The sequence below is a fragment of the Medicago sativa genome, chromosome 2, assembly GCF_051527215.1.
Source record: "Medicago sativa cultivar Bolivia chromosome 2, Bolivia_mono, whole genome shotgun sequence".
NCBI classification, from domain to species: Eukaryota; Viridiplantae; Streptophyta; class Magnoliopsida; order Fabales; family Fabaceae; genus Medicago; species Medicago sativa.
Window position 1 is genome coordinate 29042031 of NC_140750.1, and position 22430 is coordinate 29064460.

The following is a 22430-nucleotide window of genomic DNA, read 5'->3' on the forward strand; positions in this document are numbered from 1 at the left end:
AAGAAAAAAATTAAGCTCACGTGCTTAATGAGCTCCACCAAATGATGAATCATTCGGTAGAACCCGAGTTCAATTATTGGGAGAAAAAAAATTCTTGTTCAAACTATACCTCCCTCACGATTGAACTTCGAATTACTAGGGTCTCATATTGATATTAATAAAGACAATTCAATTTTCCATTTATTGCAAAGCTGACAAAGGAAAGAAAAAAAAAGGGAAATACGTGTTACAAAACTCCTCAATAACAACAAAAGTATATTTTGTAAAGAGAAAAAAAAAAACAACAGGTGATATCACAGAGATAAAAAGAGAAAAATAAGTCTATTCTCCGTTAAAAAAAATGAGTGTATTATATTATTAACTTGTAATTACTTTTCTGTCAAATGATGTGTCATACTTATATGAGAATACAAGGTACAAGTCAAAGGTATGGAAAAATAACTTATGGACATCCACACATATTATTCAAGCAACTCCTCATATTGTATGGGTTTCCTTCCCCTTGGTCCTTTAATATGTAATTGAACTCCCTTCAACATATTCTTCTTTTTTACATTAGAGGCTTCTTCTCTAGATGTTTTATCATTTAAAAAACAAAATTAAAATGTAATATAGAGTGAAAAAACACAATTCAAAAAACTCAACTTGATTGCTGAAAAAAATTCAAAATTACATATAATATGTTAGAAAATAAAACCGAGACAACTCAATTAGTCAATACTTGAACTACCATCACAAAAGAGACAATTAGTCCCTTAAAATAAGTCCCTACTGGACAAATTCAGAGTGATCGATACCATATTTAATCAGGCAAAAAAAAGTAATAAAAATCAACTTCCTAGTTATTGGTACAATAGTTAAGTAGGCAACCAAAAAAATGGTAATGAAAATAAATTTTTGAGTGATTGATTCCATATTTTCCTTGCCTTCCATGTTTACATGCATCTTGAATATTCTATAAATACCAAACATTTCTTTCACTAAATATATCCCTCTCTCCTTCAATCCTTCTCTCACTTTCAATTCATTTTCCGATCTAAAGGTATACAGTTATGCTTGTGACGCTTTTCATTTTATTTATCCATGTGTGTTAATGTTGGCAAATTGTTTCCCAAAAGTAGCATATCACACAACCTTATCATGCAACACTCTAAAATGTTTTATTTTGAAATGATTTTCATTAATGCAAACAAACACATGCTTTTGTTTTTCTTAAAAAATTCTAAAGTAATGTCAATTTATATAACTTGTAATTGTAACACCCATACCAGATGTATCTAGAAAGTCTGGCACGTGCGTTAATATTAGTGCTGGATACATTAAAATATACAACAATTAAAAACTTCGAATGAATAATAATTACATCAAGTTCCGTTCATTTAAATAATAATACAATACAACTTATCCATACATAAAAATACATCCTTGAAGTCCATAACATCCTGCAGCTTCACGAACGAACCCTTGAAGTAATATCCATCCGGCTCCGAACATGCATAAACATCCTGCTTATCTGAAACAAATAAGGATTGGGATGAGACATAATGTCTCAGTGAGTTCCCCTAAATCCTAGGCTATAGGCAACCTCAAGGGGAAACCGACGGTCACCACGTGTCTACATTACAACCTGACGGTTGATTATACGTGTGTGGGGACATGCATACTTAGACGGTAGTGCATACTAGGGCCGTCATAGTCATATCTCACTTGTTATAGGCTTCACTTCCTATACGTGTCATGGCGGTCGAAGGGGAACCTAAAACCGCATTGCCAAAAATACACGCTAAGTATCGAGGCCTAAGCATAACATAATCATGACACGATTCTAAACCGGACGATTAGGGGAATCCTAAAACCGTCATCGGTATCATATTCTTTACTTGTTCTATACATAACTTGAACTTATCTTATATCATCTCATGCCCTTATGCCTAACATATCGTACATGAATACATTCTTAAACATAATCATAGCCATAGCTTGCATAAATGTATCTAAGTTCATTTATGTTAGCGTTGAACAAACATTATTATCTTGGTTCATTTTACGGATAGTCCCGGGTGGAGTAACCCCGAAATCAATCCCATACATGACTGATGTACGTACATCGGACTCCCTCGGTGTCGTGCGGGTCCCTTGTGGCTTAAACCGTTCCCCTTAGGTCGAGAACCTCCCGTATCCCCCTGGCGTGGATAACAAGAGACACGAGCACCTACGTCTTGTTACTCAGTGACATGCGGGTCCCTTACGGCTTGAATCGTTCTCATAATGAGAACCCCTTGTATCCCCCTGATGTGGATATCAAGAGACATGTCACCTACACTTATTAGTCATAGTCTTGTCGTGCATAAGTTAAACATAATCATACATACATGTTTACCTCGGAACCTTGATCGATCCGATTATTGGTAACCTATACTTGTTCATAAACATACCTAATCATGGTGAAGAGACTAACTAGTCAAACCACGGCTTACGTACTTGCTAAATCATACTAGCTCTTGTGCGAAGAGATTACATTTCGCGTCTTATCTTTCTAGGGATTCTTGCTAAACATACTAGTTCTCGACTAGCTAAGCCGAGACTCTACATACATTCCCTTCCTTAGTTTATTACTACCCCATCATACTTAAGCTCTCTTGAGCCACCCTCGTGTTACATGCTAAGATTGCCACGATTAAGGATGCAAGGATCAATTGACGATGCGTGCAAATTTTCAATACTTTCTAAAGACCGAAAATGCCATAAACCCAAGTTACGAGCCGTTTACAAATTTCATGATTTGATAAAGCCAAACTTGTTCCAGTAGAAAGATAAGTAAAAACAGTGAAAGAACACTTCGAAACGATCGATACGGACCCCCACGCGACAGCCCCCAAGCACCCGAGCGCAGAACAACGCGAACGTTGTCCTGTCTGGGGCGCCTGGCGCCAGAGGGAGGGCGCCTAGCGCTGGCTCCCTGACTTGTGGGCGCCTAGCGCCCTTGTTCAGGCGCAGCGCTGCGAATTCTGCGTTTTCGCGTGTTCCGGCCGCCGGTTTTCGCCATTTTCGACCCAAAACTCGTCCAATTCGACCCTGTAATGCACCAAATCCATCCAACAACATACATAGACTTATTTAAACATATCTCATGGCAATTTTAACATATAAATCACAAGAATTGATCAAGAGAACATTAGGGTTCTAAACCTCACATAAACATAATTCAATCCTTTCTAACATGAATTTACACAACCAAAGGTAGGTAAACTATCTATGGAACTCACCTAAACATGTTTCTTGCATAACTTCAAGCTTCAAGCATCAAACCCTAGCTTTTGATCCATTCTCAATCTTTAGCTTCCATCCAAAACCATGCTTAAATCCTTTCCTCCACTTGCTTCTTGCTTGCTAAACCACCTTAATCCTTGCTTGATCATGTTTAGAGGAAGATTGGATGATTTAGAGTGGAGAGGGAGGGCGTGGGTTAGAGAGAAGGAAGAGAGAATTCTCTTCTCTTAACCTAGAGAGAGAAAGAGAATTGGAAATGAGAGATTTTGGAGCCAAAATCACTTAAATACCCCTTTTGCGAGCAATTACCATTATGCCCTTGCCTTAAGCGTGTTCGATTGACTCTGATACATAAGTCCATACTTTACTAATATCACTTAATAATATCCTCCATCGTACATAACATTCTTCACCAAACTCGTTTTCTATGACTCTTAGTCCTCTGATACGTTTGTCAGATAAACTTTCCATTAGCAGACGAGCGGGATGTTACACTCTACCCCCCTTAAAGAAATTTCGTCCTCAAAATTTAGAGACCAACTACCAATCCTCATGACAAAAAAAAACTTACCATCTAGGGTCTGAGCCAAACGCTTTCCATTCGTACATATCGGAAGGGTCCATCGCACCATTTTCTCATCTTGTTTCTTAACCTGCATATAACTGAACATAGCCTTCTTAATCCTAACATCACTTAAAATTAGGGTCTTCTTAGCATATCATGTTTCAGAACTTACCTTGCTAGACATAAACTTATTGTCCCAGACTCGGATCTTACCCGCTTAACATAAACCATGCCTAATGGTATCTTGTCATAGACATGAACACTCAGGGTTTGCCTTTTAACTGGAATCCTACCAGAGCCCAGGTTTGCCCTGCAATGCTTACCTGTATTACTCATATGAACAATTCCACTTATCACTTATCCCTTCCGAGTCTTAGGAAATCTTTCGGTCTCATTGCATCTTATCACCCGTACTAAGGAATAACTCATATTGCTTGACATGAAAAAGTGATATCGATTAGCCACGTCATCTGACAATCTAATAGCCAACGTTGCGGTTCACATGCTCTTGAAACTTGCTAGAAATTCCACTTGTACTTACGTCAACATTCTTGAAACATTTCCATGTATTCTACCTGACATTGGCTTCATACGAACCTTGTCGTTTCCATAACATGTACATACTTTCAAGTGCCGCCTCTTGTTAAAGGATAACGATACGTGTTCTAAAATCTTCTTTAAATGAATCTTTCTTAAATTTTGGTATTCGGGTTCTTGGAACGAATTTATACATGATTAAAAAGATTTTATCATTTCTAAAACTGATTGTATAAAGGTGCCACAGAACCACCGGACGAGTTTCGATATTTTTGGAAAAGATTTTAACAATTCGCCCAAAACTTGTCCACGACAAGTTGGTCCTGAAGTTTGTACGTCGTAAGTGAGTCCACTTACAACGGACCTCATCAGTTTCAAAAATGTATAATTCCATAAGTTTAAATAAAAACATCATTCCCAAGTTCCATAATACCAATCTTAACTTTTAAAAGTTTTAAAATCATAACTTAACATGTCTTAACAAGTATCGTTTTCACTCAACAAGTATTGCATACGAGAGTATGATTCTCCTTGCATCAACTCGAGAGTTGCACCTCCTTTCATGACAACATACTTAACTTCGAAGATAAATTCTTTTCTTATTCAACCGATATTCATACTTGCCATACCACTTTCATATCCATAAGAAATCCTTGGACCTCTTAACATAAACTTATTTCTCTTCTTCGAAACACTAAACTTGATTCTCCGCATTATCTCATTCGGTTATCGCTCTTGATGCTTTGATTCTTTACCTAAGTCACAGAACGTAACCTTCTGATCCGTACATGTTTTCTATTATCATCATTCATGCATCTTGACCAATTATCATACGACAATTCTTGTCCTTTTCATCTTACCTAGATGACGACACATACTTAAACTTATACCTTAGCCAACAATGCTTGAATAAGAATTCATCCTTTTTTATCACATCGAGAACTCCTTGCATGTCTTATGATGCATTCTTGTTAAACTTGTGTTTCCAACCGAACATTCTTCACGAAGATTCATACATACTAAAATTCCACGTTTCATGATTACCATTAACTTCCGTAGCGCTACTCTGATTCCCATTGGTTGGCTCAAACTAATACTCTAATCCGTTAGAGCAATTGAGACTTCAATTCATGCTTATCCCTTGATTATTTACTTCTTGAATTATTCTCAAGATTTTCCATGTTGTAACAAACATCACAACCTTACACTTGTCTTGTGATTTCAAAACTCATGATGGTTTATCTTATGCTCATAATACTTGACTCGGGGGTAAACCTTACTTTCTTGCTGGTTGCACTTACCATACATGTCATATCTGAACTTATTTTTGAGTAAACTCAATTTCCATTAACAACCCATCTAGCACTTGAACATAACTTTCTTGAACATCTAATCCTTGTACCTTCGCATTCCCGCGGACTATATTTTGCTTAATCATACCAATGCTTGCTCATTAATTTTTTCCTTTTAAAGAAAACTTCGTAAACTAGCGCACAGGTCATTGACGTTGATAATTTTCTACTTTATAAATATATTGAGTTTTGGCCCCGGCTGTTACTATAAAATCATAGAACGAGTTGATAACACATACGTGTCATCAATTCTAGATTCTAATGAGTCTAGCTCGCTCTACGAGTGTCGTAGCAAACCGGTTCCTAGAAAAATCTTGTGAATTTCCAAAATGTTAACTTCAATCACCCATACGCGTAATCTTTCTAAAATTATTTAAACTTAATGATCCGACATCATATCGAGCCCTAGCATGTTCGTTAAGCAAAACATAAGTTCGAGAGTTACGCCATAATTCCACATAATCCGAAAACTTTGTGATGTCTTATAACTTGCACCAATTAAATTTCTTGCTTCTTACCTCATGCATACGCATTCACTTTATCCAGTCATATGCCGGAACTTTGTACTATTGATCTTGGCTCTTGACACATTAACCTCCAAAGCTACCTTAAACCGGATTGATTTCCGTTAATACTTGTCCATGCATTTTCTTCCTCAGAAATCATAGGATGTGATGTGCATTCAATACTTGATGTTATAGAGAGTGTTGGTTATATAAAAGATTGTGAAAACAACCCCCAATAGCTACTACTGACCCTAGAGTCGAAATAACAGTTTTCGAAGAAAAACTGAAGAAAAAAAAATTGATCCAGGTTCGCTATTGGTGTATTTTCTTCAACTCAGCTTTCCAAAAGGAAAATCGTATTTTACATAAAAATTTTATTTCCTCAAGTATCCCAATGCATATCATTCCTTCCAAACATCTTAAAACAATTCTATAACATTTGCATGGCAAGCATTAACATCATTCGGTTCCATTCAAGGCACATTAGAAACTGATATCTTGTCATCACGTTTTCCTAACATAAAATTTCCACATAAACCTTAACTTCATCTGCTAAGAATGGCTTACTTCATTACGTTGCTACTTATGCAACTTCCAAACATACATATAGTTAACTTCATTCATATAATGCTATTCCTGAGAGCCTGCTGACTCCGCCAACATACACCAACCTCTTACTACCTTGTAGCCTTGTTCGGACATTCTAGAATATCTTAAACCTGTTCCAACAACAACTCTTACCAAAACTTTCGGTCATGGTTAGATACACATATCCAACTTCTTCACTTACGGGTACATGGAGTATCATTATCATCTTACCTGACATTGTCGGAATGTTTCTTCTTAACATGCTTTACATTCCCAGAGGATTCACACTTCTACTTGATTAGTTCACCGGCCACCTTTTGGCACGATCAAACTACTTCATCATATACTTCATTCCTCCTGGGTCCTATTCAGCTCTCAGGCATCCATTCTAATCACTGAATGTTAAATTGAGTTGATCAGGCTCAACAAACATCAACAACTAGAACATTTACCCGGAACCCAATGGTCCCACTACCTTAGTTGTAATTTAATGACCCAAGGCACGGTCTGAATCGACCTGCTCTGATACCAATTGTAACACCCATACCAGATGTATCTAGAAAGTCTGGCACGTGCGTTAATATTAGTACAGGATACATTAAAATATACAACAATTAAAAACTTCGAATGAATAATAATTACATCAAGTTCCGTTCGTTTAAATAATAATACAATACAACTTATCCATACATAAAAATACATCCTTGAAGTCCATAACATCCTGCAGCTTCACGAACGAACCCTTGAAGTAATATCCATCTGGCTCCGAACATGCATAAACATCCTGATTATCTGAAACAAATAAGGATTGGGATGAGACATAATGTCTCAGTGAGTTCCCCTAAATCCTAGGCTATAGGCAACCTCAAGGGGAAACCTACGGTCACCACGTGTCTACATTACAACCTGACGGTTGATTATACGTGTGTGGGGACATGCATACTTAGACGGTAGTGCATACTAGGGCCGTCATAGTCATATCTCACTTGTTATAGGCTTCACTTCCTATACGTGTCATGGCGGTCGAAGGGGAACCTAAAACCGCATTGCCAAAAATACACGCTAAGTATCGAGGCCTAAGCATAACATAATCATGACACGATTCTAAACCGGACGATTAGGGGAATCCTAAGACCGTCATCGGTATCATATTCTTTACTTGTTTTATACATAACTTGAACTTATCTTATATCATCTCATGCCCTTATGCCTAACATATCGTACATGAATACATTCTTAAACATAATCATAGCCATAGCTTGCATAAACGTATCTAAGTTCATTTATGTTAGCGTTGAACAAACATTATTATCTTGGTTCATTTTACGGATAGTCCCTGGTGGAGTAACCCCGAAATCAATCCCATACATGACCGATGTACGTACATCGGACTCCCTCGGTGTCGTGCGGGTCCCTTGCGGCTTAAACCGTTCCCCTTAGGTCGAGAACCTCCCGTATCCCCCTGGCGTGGATAACAAGAGACACGAGCACCTACGTCTTGTTACTCAGTGACATGCGGGTCCCTTACGGCTTGAATCGTTCTCATAATGAGAACCCCTTGTATCCCCCTGATGTGGATATCAAGAGACATGTCACCTACACTTATTAGTCATAGTCTTGTCGTGCATAAGTTAAACATAATCATACATACATGTTTACCTCGGAACCTTGATCGATCCGATTATTGGTAACCTATACTTGTTCATAAACATACCTAATCATGGTGAAGAGACTAACTAGTCAAACCACGGCTTACGTACTTGCTAAATCATACTAGCTCTTGTGCGAAGAGATTACACTTCGCGTCTTATCTTTCTAGGGATTCTTGCTAAACATACTAGTTCTCGACTAGCTAAGCCGAGACTCTACATACATTCCCTTCCTTAGTTTATTACTACCCCATCATACTTAAGCTCTCTTGAGCCACCCTCGTGTTACATGCTAAGATTGCCACGATTAAGGATGCAAGGATCAATTGACGATGCGTGCAAATTTTCAATACTTTCTAAAGACCGAAAATGCCATAAACCCAAGTTACGAGCCGTTTACAAATTTCATGATTTGATAAAGCCAAACTTGTTCCAGTAGAAAGATAAGTAAAAACAGTGAAAGAACACTTCGAAACGATCGATACGGACCCCCACGCGACAGCCCCCAAGCACCCGAGCGCAGAACAACGCGAACGTTGTCCTGTCTGGGGCGCCTGGCGCCAGAGGGAGGGCGCCTAGCGCTGGCTCCCTGACTTGTGGGCGCCTAGCGCCCTTGTTCAGGCGCAGCGCTGCGAATTCTGCGTTTTCGCGTGTTCCGGCCGCGGGTTTTCGCCATTTTCGACCCAAAACTCGTCCAATTCGACCCTGTAATGCACCAAATCCATCCAACAACATACATAGACTTATTTAAACATATCTCATGGCAATTTTAACATATAAATCACAAGAATTGATCAAGAGAACATTAGGGTTCTAAACCTCACATAAACATAATTCAATCCTTTCTAACATGAATTTACACAACCAAAGGTAGGTAAACTATCTATGGAACTCACCTAAACATGTTTCTTGCATAACTTCAAGCTTCAAGCATCAAACCCTAGCTTTTGATACATTCTCAATCTTTAGCTTCCATCCAAAACCATGCTTAAATCCTTTCCTCCACTTGCTTCTTGCTTGCTAAACCACCTTAATCCTTGCTTGATCATGTTTAGAGGAAGATTGGATGATTTAGAGTGGAGAGGGAGGGCGTGGGTTAGAGAGAAGGAAGAGAGAATTCTCTTCTCTTAACCTAGAGAGAGAAAGAGAATTGGAAATGAGAGATTTTGGAGCCAAAATCACTTAAATACCCCTTTTGCGAGCAATTACCATTATGCCCTTGCCTTAAGCGTGTTCGATTGACTCTGATACATAAGTCCATACTTTACTAATATCACTTAATAATATCCTCCATCGTACATAACATTCTTCACCAAACTCGTTTTCTATGACTCTTAGTCCTCTGATACGTTTGTCAGATAAACTTTCCATTAGCAGACGAGCGGGATGTTACAGTAATAGACAACCATAAAATTCATTTTAGGGTAATATGTTGTTATTACTCAATAGGTATCAATTAACTAGCCATGTATGTAGTTTTGCATATATTTTTTTTACACAATATGTGGATTTTTAAGGTGTGAAAATATACTTTAATGTCCATTTATTTCTATCTTCATCAATTGATAAGTTTTTTATTCAACTTTTACTGCGAAATAAAATTGAATAATGGCAGAAAAAACAAGATCTACAAAGAGAAGAGTTATGGCAAACTATGAGATGAAAAAGATAGCTTCAATATTGGTGATGATAATGTTCGTTGTTGCTCAAGCCGATGATTCTCGCCCTATGTCATCAACACCTGAACTTTCTTCAGTATCGGAGACAATCGGTTGTCTTGGCAGGTGTGCTTCTCGATGTAGAATAGCGAGAATATTTATGGGTGCTTATGCAGCTTGTACAGCAGGATGTGGAGTAGTAAAATGTAGTGGAGGGTCAACAACAGCTGATAATAAGGTGTCATTAATAGCTGCTTATGATTGTGCAACTAGTTGTGCTGTTTCTAAATCCAATAACATCGAAGGTATGCACGCTAAATTTTATCCCTTACATTATATGATAAATCTGTTAAATTATATTTTATAGATGCTCAAATGGTGTTTCTTACCATAATTTAAATTTTGACAGACGCTCAAGGTTCAGTAGAGCACATCGTGAGTTCATGTTTGGGAGCTTGCAAGAACAAATAGCTTGTAACATATGACGATAAATTTCCTGAGAGATAAATTTAATAAGGGAAAATTTATTTAAATATAATAATCATGTAATGAAAATGTTATAAGGGATTGGGACTCTCCAATCACCATTTATATTTATCTTTTGTGGAATGTTGCAAAAGGAGACAATATGAAAACTAATGAAAAAGGAATATTTGATTTGCCTGATCACCATGGACTTTTTATCTTCAGGTTATACGTAGTTTCTGCTAATAGGAATTAGCCAAGTCCTTTTCTTTTGATTTATTTTGATTTGTTATTTCTCTCAAATATTTTTCTTTTAAGCAAAGTGAAATATTTTAAATAAAAAAGAGGTAGAAAAATTTGGGGGACATGACTGTGACCCATCAACGACATAATCAACCTTTAAAAGGGAATTATAACTTGGTTAACATTGATAAATATAAATATAACTAGATGAATTTAAATCCGTTAAGTGAATCCAAATGTGCAACTGAAAAATACATTTCATGCTTTAAAAATGATGTGTAGAAGAAAGCGAGGAGCATTATATCAAACCAGAGACAAGCGTATTTAAACCATATTTTATTTTTAATGAATCGTAAATAAACCGTCAACCAGAAAAGATAGATTCACGGCGACCAACAGTCCCTGCAACATAATACATTATAGTTTTCTCTCAAATCAATTCAACCTACGTTTACTTGGGTTCTAATTGTGCCAACAGAAGAAGATTTGAAGATGAGAGCATGTGTGATCAAGCAACTGAAAAGAATGTCATAATCGACGAAGTTGTAAGCGAAAAATAAGTGAAAAAGAAACTAATTTGTTTCATTAAATTAGAGATAAGAGCTTAAAAATGTTTGTTTATATGTTTCATGTTATTTTCTACATGCACTTAATTAGTTTTTGTTTTTTTTTAATATCCTTGAGAGGCATTGGTTGGAGTTCTAGTAATCAACAATTAACAATTACTCTCTCTTTCATTTTCTTTTTTTAATTTATGCTTTGAGCTTACCATGAATGTGATTTATGGAAAGTGTACTTTGCTCATTTTTATTTAAATAATACTTGAGTGATCCATTGAATTCCTAATACATGTTTTTACAAGAAATCACATATTATATCATATCTTTTGAGATTGTGCTTCTCTAAATCAATCATGCATGTTGCTATGCTTTATCTGATATTTTTCTTATTATATACCAACACATGTTGTGCTTCTCTCGTATCTCTTTCTCTCTTTATCGCTCAGGTGTTAACAACTGTTATATGTACTTGATTTTGTAGTTATTTGCTTCGTGTATTTCCCTTGTTAAAAATTAAGTTGATCTTCAGACGAAGACATGTTTGATTTTGTGAGAGAGCGGTCGTTAGTTAAACTGGGTGTTGTCTATTTCTATAAAAACTTGTTTTTGTTTCATTATTTTTGTCTGCTGTTGTCTCGGCCAAACTATTAAATAACAATCGTGGTCGCGTATATTTTTGTCTGTTGTTGTCTCGGCCAAACTATTAAATAACAATCGCAGCCGCGTATAGAATTTTGTGATTTCACTTGGTATGAATTATGTGTTACGGATTGTGGTCGTCGTGGTGTGAATTTCTGACAACATAACACAAAAAACTTCAATAAGAGAATTAGTCATTATACACTTTGTTCATGTTTTTGGCATCCAAGGCCCTCTTTAAAACAATTCTCTTTGGGATTTACAGGGAAAAAAGTTAATAGGAATAAACTTAATAAAGAAATAAGGGTTACACAAACAAGGGAAATTATATTTTGGACAAGAGCTACACAAACCAGCGTTAATTGGAGAAATGAAATATGGGTGAAGTATGTGCAAGATAATAATAGGAGATACATAATCCTTCAACAAAACAAAAAAATAACAGATATAAAATCAGGGTATTTTCGGGTAAGTAATTAACCAAAACAAGAATGAATATATAAATTATTTCTAAACTTAAAAGGTGGGTCATTTGATATTTCATGTGAGCAGTTAATTAATTGATGTGATTTGTTAGATTAAAGTTATATTAATGACTAGGATTTGGTTTCAAATTTAATTTGACACATTAGTATCATTTGATCTTACCTCATATATATATATATATATATGTGTGTGTGTGTGTGTGTGTGTGTGTGTGTGTGTGTGTGTGTGTGTGTGTAAACTACTGTAATGATGTTTGGAAAAAATTGTTACTAATCACTATTTGTTTTAGGTTTACAGACACTATTTCTTTGTTTATGGGAAACAATTAAATTAATGTCACAATTCAATGTTGCTAAAGGTCCAAAAACTAGTAGTGTGGTATATGTTCATGCATTGTAAACTTAAATATGAATGAGTCATTGAGAATCAACTTCAATGTTTTCAATGAATGATTAAAAAAAATGAGGAAATTAATGAATGTGTAGTGGGTTTGCTAATAAAGATCAAAATTCGGATAAGAGTGGGGGTGAAAAATTGGCACGAGATGACAAAAAAATTGAGATAAAAGTGGGAGAAAAAAAAATAGAATAAGTTTGCAAAATAGGTATAATATGAAAAAAAAAATGGGAATTCAGGTTTCATGACTATTCTCATTTATGTATAATAGAAAATAAAATCAATTTTATTTTATGTATTGTGCATGTAGAACAACTTGTACTAATTTTCAGGTTGTGGATGTAGTACTACATATTCTCTTTTTCTTTATCGTCATTCAATAAAAGGTTTGCCAATAATAAAGAAATCAAATCAAATCAATGTAACAAATAAATATTTAATACTTGTACGAGGAAATCTCCTTCAAAAAAAATTGGAAGAGGAAATTGTGAGTTGTGAAAATTAATATATTTATAGTGAACCACAATGACAGTGCGTTTTTCATTTTTCACAAGTATTTGTAATTATATCTTTGCGCATCTTGTGTTTGGAGTTGCGCTACTAATAAATTTTGCCGATTAAAAAACCTATGTTTATTTCATAATTTTTGCATTAACATCATTAAATGTCAATAAAAGTAACATGATTTTTGGTTGGGAATAGAAATTAAAGAACAACAACTTTAAACTTCAATAGTATGTCATTTAATGTGTTAATGTCTTAAAAAAAATCATTAATCATTAAACAATTAATAAACTTCTTTATTTAAACGATAATTCTAATTAACTTCTTAAAATGTTAATAATTCACTTCTTGAAATCACCACCCATGAATTAATAGAACACATACAAATGTACTGATCATAAATAACAAATTTTGAGAATTTTTTTTCGTGTTAATCCCCCGGTTTTTAGAAAAAGACCTCCTGATAATACATAGTTCGGTTAACAAATAAGTTAAACCTAACCAAAAATAACTTCTCGTACGAATCTAACTTAGATTCTCCAGAACAATTTATTCTTTTGGTGGAGCTCCATAACCATTTGAGTTTAGTTAGTTGGTTAAGTTCGGGGATATTTTAACCCCAAAAACATATAAGAATTATATAACTATTAAGCTATTAGTATTATAATATTATTAAAGTATCTCTAAATTTTATCCCTTACATTATATGATAAATCTGTAACACCCATACTAGACGTATCTAGAAAGTCTAGCACATGCGTACTAGACGTATCTAGAAAGTCTAGCACATGCGTTGAATTTAGTACTGGATACATTAAAATATACAACAATAAAATTTTCGAATGAATGTTTATACAACAAATTGCGTTCGTTCATACAATAACATAAACATCTTATCCATACATAGAAAATCACATCCTTGATATCCTTGGCATCTTGTAGCGATACGAGCGCGCACTTGTTGAAACATCCATTCGCTTCAAGCTTGCATACCAACTTGCTTATCTGAAACAAATAAGGATTCGGATGAGACATAATGTCTCAGTGAGTTCCCCTAAATCCTAGGCTATAGGCAACCTCAAGGGGAAACCTACGGTCGCCTCGTGTCTACAATACAACCTGCCGGTTGATTATACGTGTGTGGGGACTTGCATACTTAGACGGTGGTGCACACTAGAACCGTCATAATTTATCATACTTGTTATAGGCTTACTATAATCATAGGTGTCATGGCGGTCGAGGGGAACCTAGAACCGCGTTGCCAAGAATACGCTCTACGTATCAAGGTCTTCATGTAACATGTTCATGACACCATCCTAAGCCGGACGATTAGGGAAACCTAAGAACGTCATCGGCATCATGTTCTTTACTTGTTCTATCCATGCCTTGTACTTGTCTTATAGCATCTAATGCTCTTGTTCTTGAACTTATTCATGCATGGAAATCATTCTTGCATTTCATAACATAATCATAATCATGAGAAACATATTCGTATCTAAGTTCATTCTTTAGGTTTGCGTTGAACAAACAATTATTATCTTGATTCATTTTACGGATAGTCCAGGGTGGAGTAACCCCGAGATCAATCCCATACATGACCGATGTACGTACATCGGACTCCCTCGGTGTCGTGCGGGTCCCTTGCGGCTTAAACCGTTCCCCTTAGGTCGAGAACCTCCCGTATCCCCCTGGCGTGGATATCAAGAGACACGAGCACATACGTCTTGTTAATTTCAGTGACATGCGGGTCCCTTACGGCTTGAATCGTTCCCCTTAGATCGAGAACCTCTTGTATCCCCCTGATATGGATAGCAAGAGACATGCTACTTACTTATTAGTCATGGTCTTGTCATACATATAACTTAAACATATTCATACTTGCTTTCTTATTACCTCGGACCCTTGAGTCGATCCGATTATCGGTAAATACATACTTGCTCATGTTTGTAAGTTCTTAATCATGGTGGAGTGATTAACTAATCAAACCACGGCTTAACATGCTTGCTATCTTAATCTTAATCATGTGCGAAGATAGTATACTTCGCATCTTAACATTCTAGGGATCTTGCTAACTAGCTAGTTCTCGACAACTATGTCGAGGCTCTAGTTTTCCCTTGCTTGATGAATATCTTGCTACCCGACTCATAACTTATTCTCTCATATGCCATGCCTTACTAACATGCTTAATACTTGCCTCTTTAACATAAGAATCTTGCTTTCCTTGATCATCATTTGGGACCTTGGTTTGAGGGGTTTACATTCGTAAAAAGTCACCACGGAGAAAACCGCGTCGCGAATCCCCATGCCTGCCTGAAGCAAGCAAAACAATGGGATTTCTCCCTGTCTTACTCGCCTAGGCGAGTAGATTTGCTGGGGAGGCGAGTGGTAGCTCGCCATGGCGAGTTGGGGGCGAGCAGGACCCCCCTTTCGAAGTTCTAGCTCGCCGTGGCGAGTAATAGCTTGCCGTGGTGAGTTAGGATAGTCCAGAACACTTAAAAATGGTATTTTTGACCCAAAAACCTCAAACCAAGTGTCTCTATGTGTTTTAGAACATATTTGATCATTGGAAACTTATAAAACATGCATATGGCAAGTATTAACATGTATAGCATGCATGACATAAAAAGGGGCAACTAGACTAATACATAAACCCTAGAATTTCATGTTATTCATACTAAACATACATGGCATAATCATAATCCCAAAGGGTAGGAAAACTAGCTATGGAACTCACCTAAACAAGTTCTTGAAGCATCACAAAGTTCCAAGCACAATCAAACCAAAACCCTAGTTTTGAACACATGCTTCCTTGACTTAGACCAATCCATCTTATTGCTCTTTCTTGCAACCCTAGCACCATAATTTCTTGATCTTTGAAGAAAACCTTGCTTGAATCCTCTTCCATCTTACCAAGAACCAAACCCTAGCTCTTGATTCCAACTTCTAATTCTTTCCCTCTTAAATTCTTAACCAAGAAGAAACCTTGCCAATCTCAAAACCAAGTTCCAACCCTCACCCTCAAATAACATCTTCAAACCCTAACTTCATGAATCCTTTCTTAAGAGGAGAAGGAGAGATCAACAAAGAACAAACCTCCCTTGACTTGAAAGATCATGAAGGATAATAACTTAGATTTAGCTTGCCATGGGAGGAAGAAATTTTAGAAAGATTTGATGGAGAGAAGAGAGGTTGGGCGTGAGAAAGAAGAGAGAAGGGAGAGCAAAAACCAAATCTAAAACCTAGAGAGAGAAAGGAAAGAAGAGAATGAGATATTTTGGGGGTAAATCCAAATAAATAACATTTCCACGTGAAATTACCATTTTACCCTTGCCTTGAACGTGTTAAAAACGACTCTGATACTTCTCCCGTAAAAAGCTGACATGTCATAAAATATTTCCATTAACTTACTTTTCCATAATTTAATTCCTCTAACACGGTCAACGGGTAATATACCGATACTGTCAGGCGGGATATTACATTCTACCCCCTTAAAAAAATTTCGTCCTCGAAATTTAGAGACCGTCTACCAATCATCATATCCAAAACTTACCATCTTTGGTCTGAACCATATACTTTCTATTCATACATATCCAAGAAGTTCATCATCGCTTGTTTTTTTTCGTCTTGTTTCACGATCCACATACATAAGCATATAGCTTTCTTGATCTTAATATCACTCATACTTGAAGTTATCTTAATACATCATGACTTGGAACTTTCCTTGTTATACAAAACTTATTGTCTCGAACTTGTATTTTACCCGCTTAACATAGACCATACACGAAGGTATCTTATCATAAACATGAACACTCAGGATTTGCCTTTTAACTGGAGTCCTACCGGAAACCAGGTTTGCCCTGCAGTGCTTACCTATAACTTTGAATCATCTTTCCGTGCATACATAATCTTATCGGGTAAACATACAATTTATTCATCAGTTTGCTTACTATCCTTTGAGACACATGTATCTTACTTGCAATGACTCATATAGACAATTTCCACATATCACATATACCTTTTCGAGTCTTAAGAATACTCCGACTTCATGTAATTTATTTACGCCTGAACAAAGGGTATTTACATAGCTTGACATGAAAATGTGAAATCAAATGGCCACTTCATCTGACATTCTAATAACCCATGTTGTGGTTAACATGTTCTTGAAACTTTCTAGCAATTCTACTTGCACATACATCAAACATTCTTAACACATTTCCGTGTATTCCGTAGGACATTGGCTTCATACGAATATTGTTGTTCCATAACATGTGCATACTTCAAGTACCACCTCTTGTTAAATGATAACGATATGTGTCTAGCATTTTTCTTGAAGAAATTTTCTTAAACTTTGGTATTCGGGTTCTTGGAACGAATATATACATGACTAAAAATATTATCATCTCCAAAATTGAATTTGTAATAGCACCACAGAACCACCGGACGAGTTTCTATATTTTGAAAAAGATTTAACAACTCGCCCCAACTTGTCCATAACAAGTTGGTCCTGAAGTTTATACGTCTTAAGTGAATTTACTTACGACGTATTTTATCAGTTTCAAAAATGTATAATTCTATGAGTTTAAATAAAAACATCGTTCCTAAGTTCCTTGATACCAATCTTTCCTTTAAAAGTTATAAATCATGCTTTAACATATCTTAAAAAGTATCGTTTTCACTCAACAAGTATTGCATACAAGAGTATGAATCTCATTGCATAAAACTCAAGAGTCGCATCTCCCTACATGATATCATTCTTAAACTTCGAGGTGGATTCTTACCTTCTTAACTGATATACATACCTCATAAACATATTAATACATAATGTAAACCAAGAAGATCCGTAACCCACTTAACATTAACTTATTCCTCTTATCTAGGGACATTAAACTTGATTCTCCACATCATCTCATTTGGTTATCGCTTGAGCGTTATTACCTTTTCCTGAAACCAGTCATCAATCTCGATGCTTCGATTATTACTTAAATCACAAAAGATAACCGTCTGAATCTTACATGTTTTCCATATTTCATGATTACCGATTAGCTTCCATGGCGCTACTCTGATCCCCACCGGTTGGCTTAAATTAATACTCTAATCCTAGAGCAATTGAGACTTCAATTCATACTTACCACTTGAATACATACTTCTTGAGATCTTCCATGTTGCAACCAATGTCACAACCTTACTCTTGTCTTGTAAATTCAAATCTCATGATAACTTATCTTATACTCATAATACTTGGCTTGGGGTAAACCTTACGTTATTGCTAATTGCATTTACCTACGGGGCATACATAACATACTTGAACTTGGTCCCAATCAAACTTGAATTCCTTTAACAACTTATCTAGCACTTGAACATATCTTTCTTGAACATCTAGTCCTTGTACCTTAGCATTCTCGCATACTATACTTTGCTTAATCTTACCAATGCTTGCTCATTGATTTTCCTTTTTAAAGAAAACTTCGTAAATTCGCGCACGGGTCATTGACGTTGATGATTTCCTACTTTATAAATATATAAAATTTAGCCCCGGCCATTACTCTAAATTCATAGAACGGATTGATAACACATACGTGTCATCAAACCTAGACTCTAATAAGTCTAGCCCGCTTTACGAATGTAGTAGCAAACCGGTTCCTAGAAAGTCTCGTGAATTTTCAAAATGTCAACTTCAATTACCCATACGTGTAGATCCTTCTAAAATTTGTTTAAACTTTATAATTCAACATCATGATGAGCCTTAGCAAGTCGATTAAGCAAAACATATGTTCGAGAGATACGTCATAATTCCACATAATCCGTGAACCTTGTGATTTCTCGTAACTTTGCACCGCTTTAACTTCTTACTTCATACCTCATGCATAAACTTCTGCGACTTTCCTTTTAAACGCCGGAACTTTTATACCCTTGATCTTGGCTCGTTCTTGACTCTTAAAACATTAACTTCCAAAGTTACCTTAAACTGTATCGATTTCGTTGATTGTTGCCCATGCCTTTTCCCTTGAAATTCTTAGGATATGATATGCATTCGTCACTTGATGTCACAAAAGATTTTTCATCACATAAAATATTATTGTGAAGACATCTCCCCAATAGTCATTGCAAACCTTTGGAACGAACGGTTAAATTTCATAAAACGGAAAATTTTGTTCCAAGTTCGCTATTGGTGAGTTTCTCCAACTATCTTTTTTTTTTTCAAGTAACCAATGCACATCATTCATTCCTAGCATCATAAAACATTCTATAACGTATGCATGGCAACTTCAACCTTTTCGATACAATTCTTGGCACGTCGGAAATCAATGCCTTAATCCTGATAACATATAACTTTCTCCACTACGAATAGCTTACCTCATTACGTCCCACTTAACGCAACTTGATAACTTACATGTCTTGAACTTCATTCATATAAGACTATTCCTGAGAGCATGCTGACTCCGTCAACATACGTCATCTTCTAACTATCGTGCAACCTTGTTCTGATATTCCAGAATATCATAAACCCATTCCAACAACAACTCTTACCGAAACTTTCGGTCATGGTTAGATACATATATCCAACTTCTTCACTTATGGGTACATGGAATATCACTATCATTTTACCCAACATTGTTGGAACGTTCCTTCTTAACATACCTTACATTCCCGGGGGATTCACACTTCCAGTTGATTAGTTCACCGGCCACCTTTCGACACGATCAAACTTCCTACTTATACTCATTTCCGAGTTCTTACTTCTGAGTTTACACTTTCCAGTGCATCTTCATCACATACTTCGTTCCTCCTGGGTCCTATTCAGCTCTCAGGCATCCGTTCTAACTGTTGAATGCTAAATTGAGTTGATCAGGCTCAACTAACAATAACAACTAGAACATTTACCCGGAACCCAATGGTCCCACTTCCTTTGTTGTAAATTAATGACCCAAGGCACGGTCTGAATCGACCTGCTCTGATACCAAATGTAACACCCATACTAGACGTATCTAGAAAGTCTAGCACATGCGTTGAATTTAGTACTGGATACATTAAAATATACAACAATAAAATTTTCGAATGAATGTTTATACAACAAATTGCGTTCGTTCATACAATAACATAAACATCTTATCCATACATAGAAAATCACATCCTTGATATCCTTGGCATCTTGTAGCGATACGAGCGCGCACTTGTTGAAACATCCATCCGCTTCAAGCTTGCATACTAACTTGCTTATCTGAAACAAATAAGGATTGGGATGAGACATAATGTCTCAGTGAGTTCCCCTAAATCCTAGGCTATAGGCAACCTCAAGGGGAAACCTACGGTCGCCTCGTGTCTACAATACAACCTGCCGGTTGATTATACGTGTGTGGGGACTTGCATACTTAGACGGTGGTGCACACTAGAACCGTCATAATTCATCATACTTGTTATAGGCTTACTATAATCATAGGTGTCATGGCGGTCGAGGGGAACCTAGAACCGGGTTGCCAAGAATACGCTCTACGTATCAAGGTCTTCATGTAACATGTTCATGACACCATCCTAAGCCGGACGATTAGGGAAACCTAAGAACGTCATCAGCATCATGGAAATCATGCATGCATGCATGGATTGTTCTTGAACTTATTCATGCATGGAAATCATTCTTGCATTTCATAACATAATCATAATCATGAGAAACATATTCCTATCTAAGTTCATTCTTTAGGTTAGCGTTGAACAAACAATTATTATCTTGATTCATTTTACGGATAGTCCCAGGTGGAGTAACCCCGAGATCAATCCCATACATGACCGATGTACGTACATCGGACTCCCTCGGTGTCGTGCGGGTCCCTTGCGGCTTAAACCGTTCCCCTTAGGTCGAGAACCTCCCGTATCCCCCTGGCGTGGTTATCAAGAGACACGAGCACCTACGTCTTGTTAATTTCAGTGACATGCGGGTCCCTTACGGCTTAAACCGTTCCCCTTAGGTCGAGAACCTTTCGTATCCACCTAGTGGGATATCGAAAGCCACGACGTGGGTGTTACATGCCCACCAGCTTCCGCTTGGTTCGTCCCCGAACCACACCGTACTGGGAGAGGTCTGCTCTGATACCAAGTGTAACATCCCAGACTGCTTACAGGATTGCCGACTAACCCCACAAACCAACACGAGTCTTTTCAGCATGCTTTGTCCTCACTCACATGCTTACCGGGAAACTTCCCGGTAGGTCACCCATCCTAGTACTACTCCAAGCCAAGCACGCTTAACTGTGGAGTTCCTATGGATTGAGCTCCCGAAAAGAAGTGCATCTTGTTGATATGGGTAGTACCTAACAATTCTTATAAGCCTTCCTTCAACCATGTAGTCCCATACCTACACGGCCTCCGGATCCCTCTCATTCCGATGTGTTTTGGTTCCTCCTATTATCGTGGGGGTCCCTTGCGACTTAAACCATTCCCCTTAGGTCGGGAACCTTTCGTATCCACCTGGCGGGATATCGAAAGCCACGACGTGGGTGTTACATCGTGAGTTCATGTTTGGGAGCTTGCAAGAACAAATAGCTTGTTACATATGACGATAAATTTCCTGAGAGATAAATTTAATAAGGGAAAATTTATTTAAAATAATAATAATGTAATGAAAATGTTATAAGGGATTGGGACTCTCCAATCACCATTTATATTTATCTTTTGTGGAATGTTGCAAAAGGAGACAATATGAAAACTAATGAAAAAGGAATATTTGATTTGCCTGATCACCATGGACTTTCTATCTTCAGGTTATACGTAGTTTCTGCTAATAGGAATTAGCCAAGTCCTTTTCTTTTGATTTATTTTGATTTGTTATTTCTCTCAAATATTTTTCTTTTAAGCAAAGTGAAATATTTTAAATAAAAAAGAGGTAGAAAAATTTGGGGGACATGACTTGTAACACCCACGTCGTGGCTTTCGATATCCCGCTAGGTGGATACGAAAGGTTCTCAACCTAAGGGGAACGGTTTAAGCCGCAAGGGACCCCCACGATGATAGAAGGAACCG

At 36.8% G+C, this 22430-nt stretch overlaps 2 long non-coding RNA genes across 2 annotated transcripts; both read right to left on the reverse strand.

Annotated features, from left to right (window-relative positions):
- Nucleotides 1-1315: 1315 nt before the first annotated feature.
- Nucleotides 1316-5071, reverse strand: LOC146946047 (uncharacterized). Its single transcript, XR_015026587.1, has 2 exons — nucleotides 3267-5071; nucleotides 1316-1513 (listed from the first exon to the last, which is right to left on the reverse strand). It is a non-coding gene; the product is annotated as an uncharacterized LOC146946047 (long non-coding RNA).
- Nucleotides 5072-7371: 2300 nt separating this feature from the next.
- Nucleotides 7372-9596, reverse strand: LOC146946048 (uncharacterized). Its single transcript, XR_015026588.1, has 2 exons — nucleotides 9364-9596; nucleotides 7372-7610 (listed from the first exon to the last, which is right to left on the reverse strand). It is a non-coding gene; the product is annotated as an uncharacterized LOC146946048 (long non-coding RNA).
- Nucleotides 9597-22430: the final 12834 nt, after the last annotated feature.